General features: G+C 34.9%; 1 long non-coding RNA gene across 1 annotated transcript; it reads left to right on the top strand.

Moving 5' to 3' along the window:
- The first annotated feature begins 589 nt into the window (after positions 1-589).
- Positions 590-9,316, top strand: LOC108361356 (uncharacterized). Its single transcript, XR_001847280.1, has 3 exons — positions 590-688; positions 4,372-4,373; positions 9,305-9,316. It is a non-coding gene; the product is annotated as an uncharacterized LOC108361356 (long non-coding RNA).

The following is a 9,316-nucleotide window of genomic DNA, read 5'->3' as shown; positions in this document are numbered from 1 at the left end:
TCATTGGCGCAATCTTGTATTATATCATTCTTGGTTGCTACATATTTCTGTCGTTCCTCTCATCTCGCTCACTCCATTTTTTTTTAGCTGTCTCTTGTTATTATATTTGATACATACCCTGCAGTAAAATTTAGAGACAGTCTGACAAAGCGCTAGTTCCGAACTATATATATCAGAACTATCTCTGAAATAGTACAAAACGGATGCAGAGCGGGACAGTTGAAACTTGCGGTGTAAATGTGCAAATGCTCACTACTCGTACAATACGAAAGTAGCTCAGCGAGAAGACTTCTGACTCAAGCATCGTTGGTCGCGAGTTCAAATCGCGGTGAAGGCAGTTGTGAGTTTTCAAATTTAATGAATTTAAATTGTTGCGCGCTGCTCAAAATATTTTTTTTTTAATAAAATATGTACCAAAAATAAAATCTGTGAAAGAAAAGAAGAAATGAAAAAAAATATCCAAAAAGCGAATCTTAAAAACGTTTTCTTATAAAAAAAACTGTCCAAAACGGAACCGGTTAAAAATTAGTTGCAAAGTAATGCACTGGGCGACAATTGCCACCGCCAATGATATCGCCGCGTAAAACTGGACAGTTGAAATCATTGCTTCGGTATTGAGCTAGAACTGGTACTGTAGGCAAAGGGTCTAGTTCAACGCTAGTTCTGAGCTAATCATATTTTCTGCAGGGTAATTTCGCTGCTTGCTACCCTTGCAATGGGGTGCTCTCGTACTCTTCGAAATTTGGAATAGTATTTTTGCATTTCGTGCAATCCCTGCATCGTGCAAGACTTCGAGAATACCCCTATTTCCTTTTAATTAATAATCATCAAAAAATCTAACTACCACAACAACACATTTTGCATTCTTTTTCCGTGCTTTCGTCCAAAATGTTTGATTTTTTGGATCAAGAAATTCGTGCCGCAAATGAGCGAAATTTACTGCCGGTTTCACAAAATCAATTTATGGGAAAAATTATTTTTTCCATGTTTCCATACTAAATTAAAATTAAAATTATTATATTCACTTAAAATGCTTTCGTGAAACTGGCTATGAGTTTGCTATGCAATACATTATCACGATGCAGAGAAGACAAAGGTGGCACATTAAGCGGTACCGTGAGTAAAGTTGGAACTCCACAGGCAAGCGCATGCGTGCGCATGTGGGGATAAATCGATACAAGTAAATCCAAGTACATACTCGATACTTTTCTCAATTTACCAAGTATTTTTGTACTCGATACTTTTTACTGCGATCCAAGTAGGTATCGAAAGAAAAGTTAGGGTTGCCAGATTTGTTTTGGTGCGAAATCAGTACCTTAGCTTTTTTCATGCTATAAAAATCAGTACTTTTCAAAGCAAAATTATGAATGAGTAATTAACAGTTAATACTGTAAAACTCCAGAGTACTTGTTTTTATTAATTTTTTATTTTGGTATAAAAATAAAATGTAGTTCATAAACATTAAAAATGTTATTCATTTTAGCATGAGTGTACACATTAACAAGTAGTATAGAATACCCTTAAACATAGTATCATTGTACACAGGAGCCAATAAATTATTTAATATTAAAGACATATTTGGATAGCAATTCAAAGAATTCTTTGCACTTCATTTTAAAATTACTTTTAATTTGGAGTCCGCTTTCAAAAGTTTTAATAAGAAGTCAGTGTCTTTACGCCAGGAAGTAAACTTTGTACTTACTTAAAAGAGGTGCTTCATTTGAGTGCAGTGTTGCCACTCAAATATTTTTTCCCCTACCAAAAAACGTACCAAAACGGGTTTGAAGGTACCAAAAAATTTTTGGCAGTAATAAAAGAGAAATGGTTTTTTCTAATTTATTATTTTTCAATTTCACTGGATTAAAAAATATTTTTTCACACAAAATATTTCACAATGTCGGTATACAATATTTTTTATTAAAATTTATTTTTCTATATTTTATAAAAATATAATTCGTACTATAGCTAAAAACATAAAGATGTAATTTCTAAACTCTGTTAAANTAGGCAAGCGTATGCGTGCGCATGTAGGGATAAATCGATACAAGTAAATCCAAGTACATACTCGATATTTTTCTCAATTTACCAAGTATTTTTGTACTCGATACTTTTTACTGCGATCCAAGTAGGTATCGAAAGAAAAGTTAGGGTTGCCAGATTTGTTTTGGTGCGAAATCAGTACCTTAGCTTTTTTCATGCTATAAAAATCAGTACTTTTCAAAGCAAAATTATGAATGAGTAATTAACAGTTAATACTGTAAAACTCCAGAGTACTTGTTTTTATTAATTTTTTATTTTGGTATAAAAATAAAATGTAGTTCATAAACATTAAAAATGTTATTCATTTTAGCATGAGTGTACACATTAACAAGTAGTATAGAATACCCTTAAACATAGTATCATTGTACACAGGAGCCAATAAATTATTTAATATTAAAGACATATTTGGATAGCAATTCAAAGAATTCTTTGCACTTCATTTTAAAATTACTTTTAATTTGGAGTCCGCTTTCAAAAGTTTTAATAAGAAGTCAGTGTCTTTACGCCAGGAAGTAAACTTTGTACTTACTTAAAAGAGGTGCTTCATTTGAGTGCAGTGTTGCCACTCAAATATTTTTTCCCCTACCAAAAAACGTACCAAAACGGGTTTGAAGGTACCAAAAAATTTTTGGCAGTAATAAAAGAGAAATGGTTTTTTCTAATTTATTATTTTTCAATTTCACTGGATTAAAAAATATTTTTTCACACAAAATATTTCACAATGTCGGTATACAATATTTTTTATTAAAATTTATTTTTCTATATTTTATAAAAATATAATTCGTACTATAGCTAAAAACATAAAGATGTAATTTCTAAACTCTGTTAAAAACTCAGGAAAATTCAATAAATTTTCATGAAAAATTCCAATTTTTTAATCAGATATTTTTTTTTTTTTTGAGTATGCAGTTTTGTAGCCCAATAAATTTTTAACGTGGTCAAACGTGTTCACAAACCAGAAGTTTATTGCACTTAAAATTAATTTAGCTTTCTTACTTGTCCATTACTCCATTAAAATGAGTTTGTTTTTTTATACATATTTACTCATTGAAAAGTCAAGAATGATGGAATACAAGATTGCGCCGAATAGGAGGATAAAATAAACCGTCAAAGCAGTCAATTTTTTAAGACATACTAAATTTTTCGAACGCGCTTTAGTTGTGTAAAATTGTAAAAATATATAATTTTAAAACCCAAAGTTGCGGCAGCGTTCATGATTCAATAATTAGGGGCTCGATAAACAGACAGTTGCCTCTCTCGCACCGCTCCCTTAGCAGTGGCACCGTGTTGATTTTTCGCAAATTTACTTGAAAAAGTTTAGCTTATGTGTGAAATAGATGCATAAGCCTTCGTGCAATATGTTCATTTGTATATGCATATAAAGCACCTTTAACAGCACTCTTACACGATATGTATTTGCATATGTAAATGCTACCGAACACCGAGTTACCGAGTTCCAAGCTCGGTGAGAAGACCCGTTACAAATTTGTTTGCTCAGAATTGAAAATTCAGTACAAATCAGTACAAATTTTGAAAAATCAGGACAATAGCGTACTGATTGAAGAAATGAATAAAATCAGTACGAGAGTTGAAAAATCAGTACTGTACTGATATAATCAGTACGTCTGGCAACCGTAAGAAAAGTACACGTATCGGAAGCGCAAAACTTATTATGCTTCAGCATCTTCTTCGAAAAGCCACCCATTAGAGGAATTGGAAGATATGCGCAATACATTTCCGTAGCTATATAAGCAAGCCCGTCTATACAGTGTTGAAGTTGTGCGACTAAAGGGGCTATGTGACTCTTTTTGAGGGCCAATACCCTTTGACCCGACTTTTTGAAAATTTTGATTTTTTGATCCTTTTCCAAAGTTATGTGCGACCTTTGCCCCTTTTCAGAGACTCTTTTTAGGAAATGTTAACAGAACCATGCTATTAAAAAATATTTCCTCCAATAAGTACGTAAAAATGCATCACTTAAAACTTTTAAGGGAAATGTAACTCTTCTCGATTTATGTGTATGTTTACAACCTTGTTTTGTGAAAAGCTGGTCCCACTATTTTCTTTTTAAATTCAACAAATTTATTCTTTTACTAGTAAAGAAAAGCAAAAATAATATGGTGACCCTTTTTTTCGTCAATGAACCCCTTTTTTCGACTTTCTGAAAATTCTCAACGGCAACGCTGCGTCTATACATAACCGTTGTTGGGTCATCTGTCCCTTGCGAGAGGCTTTTCTCAAAAACAGATACAACTATATTAAAACCTCGAAACCGCCTTTCAGGAAAACACTTGGAAAAGTTGATGTTTTTGGGAAATATAACAAAAAAAGGAGTTATTTTGTTAAGCTCATTTTATATGAAAAAACTTTATCTATTAATCTTGTAAAAATGTATTCTATTGTTTTTTGAAATCAAATAAGTACTATAGAAAAATAATTGTTGTCTTAAATTTTTGTCTGAAAAATTATTAAAAGATAAATAGTCGTGTAAAAATGCAAATTTTTTGTGAAAAAACAATACAATTACTTTGAAAGATATGCAAAATCGTAGTCTATGTACAAGTACGCGATACCTTGTTTGATACAAGTACAAGTACTGATTTGAGTAATACCTTGATGGTATCGATTTATCCCTATGCGCATGCGAGATCCGTTGGCATACGCTTACGTGCGTAAAAACTGAGCAACTCCATAGTGTGAGCTTACAAGCGTTTGATAGTTGTAGGCCTGGGTAACGGCGCAAATTTTTTGGCGCTGACACACTAGCTCCAGCGCCACTATCGGAATCAGCACAGTGTGTTGGCGCAATTGCGCCTCTTCAGGCTAAAGCTCATTTTCTTTATTGCTGCACGCTGCAGCAAAGTGAATTAATACAAGGTGATATCGGTTGAGAAAAAACTCAAGTATACCCAAGTTCAAAACCCAAAAATACAACAAACCCATCATTTTCACATTCAGAAAGACCGCGACGAATTCTAGCAACACCACCTTGTATAAATTCGCCTTGTGCTGCACATTTAACAAGAGACACTTCTATTTCGGATGTTCTTTGCTGGTTCTTTGTGACACCCGGTGTTGTCCGTGTTCCGGTGTTGAACTAAGGTAAATTAATACAAGGTGCTATCGGTCGGGTAAAAACAACTCAAGTATACCCAAGTTCGAAACCCAAAAATACAACAAACACACATCCAGAAGGACAGCGGCTAATTTTAGCAACACCACCTTGTAAAAATTCGCCTTGTGATGCACATTTTACAAGTGACACTTCGCTTTTGTGTGTTCTTTGTGCCGCCTGGTGTTGTGAGTGTTCCGGTGTTGCTGGCGCCATTGCGTTACTGAGTTGTGAGAATCGGTGTCGGCGCCAGTAACTCAGCTCTCGGTATCAGCGCAATGGCGCGACGCCGCACTGTGTTACCCACGGCTAGATAGTTGTCATTTCGAAAATTTGATGCAACATTTCTACACACTTTTATACATACATATATATTAAGAAAATACTTACCAAACGTAATTAACTTGAAATTGGCCACTAACGCAAGCAAATGCATGAAAGTGGAGAAAATTCAACTCTCTGCGCATTCGAATGCGTGTTCGACTTCATGTTCGAATTTTTGTCCGTTCTCTGCGCTTACGCGCGTACTTGTGGAGTTTATCTCATAACAACATGTGTATACAGCTCAGCTGTCAAACGCACACATGCGTATATGCACGCATACGCTTGCTTATAGAGTCCCAGCTTTAGTCCTTGGCGAGTTTGACAGAATCAGCTGTTTGTGAGACGGCATCATAGAAATGTCCGCGCTATGTTTGTTTTGCAACGGATAGCTACCAATATTTATTACTAGTTCTTACTAGTAGACGTTTTTTACCATAAAATAACAGAATAAATAAAATAAAATAAGTCAGGACTTTTGTTAAGGTTACAAAGGCTAAATGGTAAATATAATTACTGAAATGAACATACCTATTTAGGTACTGTTCGTACCTAAGGTTCGAATATGATGGGGAAGCGGTGCAGGGTGCGCCGACAAATCAAAATTAAAATAAACAAGTTGAATTAAGTATACGTATGTATAATAAGGTTAATTTATTTTATTTAATTGGGGTATATAAAATTGTATTAGTTTTAGCCAGAGGGGCATAGCTCAGCAATTGAAAAATAGCAAAGGGTTGCGGTGGCGGTCGCGAGTTGACTGACTTCGCGTTAGGTTGGCGAGGTCGGGTCACCCTTTCCCATCGCTTACAAAGTTCGAACTACAACAACATTAATAAATTCACAATAATCGATTTGATAGGTTACAATAATATGCAAGTAATATTCAAAGGCAAAAGTTACAATGATTAAGATACTTCAAAATTCAAAATATTTCATGGAGTATTTGAAAAAGTATTCAGGTATTTGAAGGCGATCGGACGAAAATTAATACACTTACCATTTAGCATTCAGTAATCTTAACAAAAGCCTCGACTAACTTTATTTTATTTATTTTAGTGGTCAAATAAAAGTCTGTTTTAAATTTTTTTACATTATTTTATTATCAGTCCAACAGTTGAAAGTTTTAATAAATGCAATAAATTTACCAGCGAATTTGAAAAAATATTTATCAGAATAATAAAATTTAAAATGTTGTTAAGTGGACAGACATTATTGTTCAGGGGCCTATTTCATAAAGGAGACAGGAGCGCCAATTGTCGATTTTTCCGATTGTCAGAGCCGGAATTGTTGGAGACATGTTCCCTGTTTCGTAGACACCTGGGGCCTATTTCATAAAGCGACAGTGATAATTTTGTAACGACAGGCATTTTCCATGTTGTCAGTTACGATTCGACAGTTTGGTGGGTGTTTCGTTTCATGGAAACAATTGTCACCACCTCTTACATTCCATGAGAAATTCCATTGAAAAAGTTACAAATTGTCATTGTCGGGGTTTAAAACTGCCGTTGACAAAATTGTCGCCAGTCATATGAAATTTATATGTAAATCATATGTAATAATTGCATTTGCATTATTTTAGTTTTGAGAAATATTCAAATTATTTAAAATAATGAAATGCGCGCAATTACCATATAAATAACTTTACAAAACTCTCCTGTGAAAGCTTTCCGACGGAGCTATTTGGTTTTGTCGCCATTGTCGCGACAATTTTGTCAGAGTGGCAATTGTCAGCACAGTTGTCAACAATATTCCACATTATCACTGTCGTTTTCCAAAAATTCTCACAGTTGCCTACAAACGTATATGAAACAGGAAAAATGTCGCCTACAATACTGGCAGTGAAATTTTATAGAAAAATCGACAACTGTCGCACATGGGGCCTATTTCATAAAAGTGACTGCCAGAATTGTCGGCGACATTTTTTCACTGACATTACGGAAAATGCCTAACTTATCACTGTCACTTTATGAAATAGGCCCCTGTTCCCAATCGAATAATCGAATGGTTAGGCCATGTTCGAAATTCAGAAAAAATCGAATTCCAACTACCCACTACCCATCCCTACCATACACTCGATCTAATCGGCTTTCACTCCAGTCTTCTTCAATGGACCTCTTCTTACCTCTCTGAAAGAGTGCAAAGAGTTCTTTTTAAAAGTTGTTCTTCCACTAAACCTTAAAAAATTTAGTTATGCGCTTCTCTACAAGGGCAGTTCAACCAGCTGTTTATTCAATATCAAATTATAATCTGGAGCAGGTATCCAATTTCGTCGACCTTGGTATCACAATGGATTCTTAACTCAATTTTAACCTCCATATGTATTAACGCTACAGTCAATAAAGCCAAATGCGTTTTTGCATTTTTAAAGCGATGGTCAAAATAGTTCAAAGATCCTTATGTTACAAAAGCTCTTTTTACCACTTTAGTTATTAGAATACGAATCTATTGTTTGGAATACCCGCTGCCAAATTCATTCAAAAAGGATTGAATGAATTCAAAAACTATTCTTTTTGCATTGCGTGATTTTAACTGGGACTCAGAGTACAATCTCCCTTCTTACACTAGTTGTCTAAAACTCATTAATTTACCTACACTTGCAAGTCGTAGAGAAATGCTAGGTATAATATTTATCATAAAATTAAGGACAAGCTTGATTAGTAGCCCGGCCTTTCTGGTTGAGGTAAACTTTAATATTCCCTCTCGAGTATCAAGACACTTTCGACCTCTGTTTTTGAAGCCATGCAAACCATGCAAATTTTGAATTAAACGAATCTTCCGTTGTTTATATCGGACTCGATTTTTACTATCTACTCTCAACAATTGAAACACTATCTTTAGCATATCCAATCAGCTGATAAATTTGATTCTGTAGCTGAATAGTTTTAGATCTCGACATTTAACAAACTCCCGTTTCCATGATCCGGCACCAAAAAAGAGAAGCTTGTTGAAAGTTTCATGTTAAAAAAAAATCAAATATTTAAATGCATGTACATATATAATATATGTATATATATATATGTACATGTGTATGTGTACATACATACTTACTATATTTTTTAGCGAGCAACCCATATGTATACGTATCGCGAAGAGTCTCACCTCACCATTCCGAGTATGCGACGACATATTCACTTTTGGTTGTTTGGTCATCAGCCCCATCTAATAAAGACGTAACGTTTGCCAATTGCTGCAGAAAATAGCCAATTCACCGATACTCGTAATCCGCACGACATGTTTTATAAATACGTAATTTTTTAGCTTATTTGCAATTTTTCAAATACCTAATGTATTTTAGATTTACGAAAGCTATGTACGCATAGGTAAGTATCTATGCATGTACATATATTAATGCCTACCCTCTTGGCAAAGCCATTAGCAAAGGCTGTACTGCAATTACTAGCTGCTATCGTCTAGTTACTGTTTAATTGTAAAACTGTAAAAGTCCTTGAGCTAGGTTCTCCTTCCATTCGTGGTGATTGCCTTGATATTATCACACAAAGCCTAGGAACCTACAGTTTTGCCCTTGCCCCCTTGACACCAACCACCTATTCACATGTCAGCTCTATCCCACTCAGCTAACAACTCTCTCCCTTTAGTCCGGCCCCGTCGCAACAGCTCGTTTATTGGCCCTACCGTTAGTTGAGCTCGGCGACAACGATTCATGGACAAACCGTCCTAGGCGTAGCTTAGTAGTGCCGCTACAACAACAAATGTTTTATGCCGCCTCCGAACAGAAAATGGTTTTCGATGAGAGGTGTTTTCATGGCCGCTATTAGAAAAAACTGTTTTTTTGTGCTACTTGGACCATAGATTGAACCTTGGTCCTAGTGCTAGTGCGCA

The sequence above is a fragment of the Rhagoletis zephyria genome, unplaced genomic scaffold (assembly GCF_001687245.7).
Source record: "Rhagoletis zephyria isolate East Lansing unplaced genomic scaffold, Rhagoletis_zephyria_1.1 Rzeph_scaffold_00740, whole genome shotgun sequence".
Classification (NCBI taxonomy): Eukaryota; Metazoa; Arthropoda; class Insecta; order Diptera; family Tephritidae; genus Rhagoletis; species Rhagoletis zephyria.
Note: the sequence above shows the minus strand (reverse complement) of the source record. Positions and strands in the feature narration are given on the sequence as shown.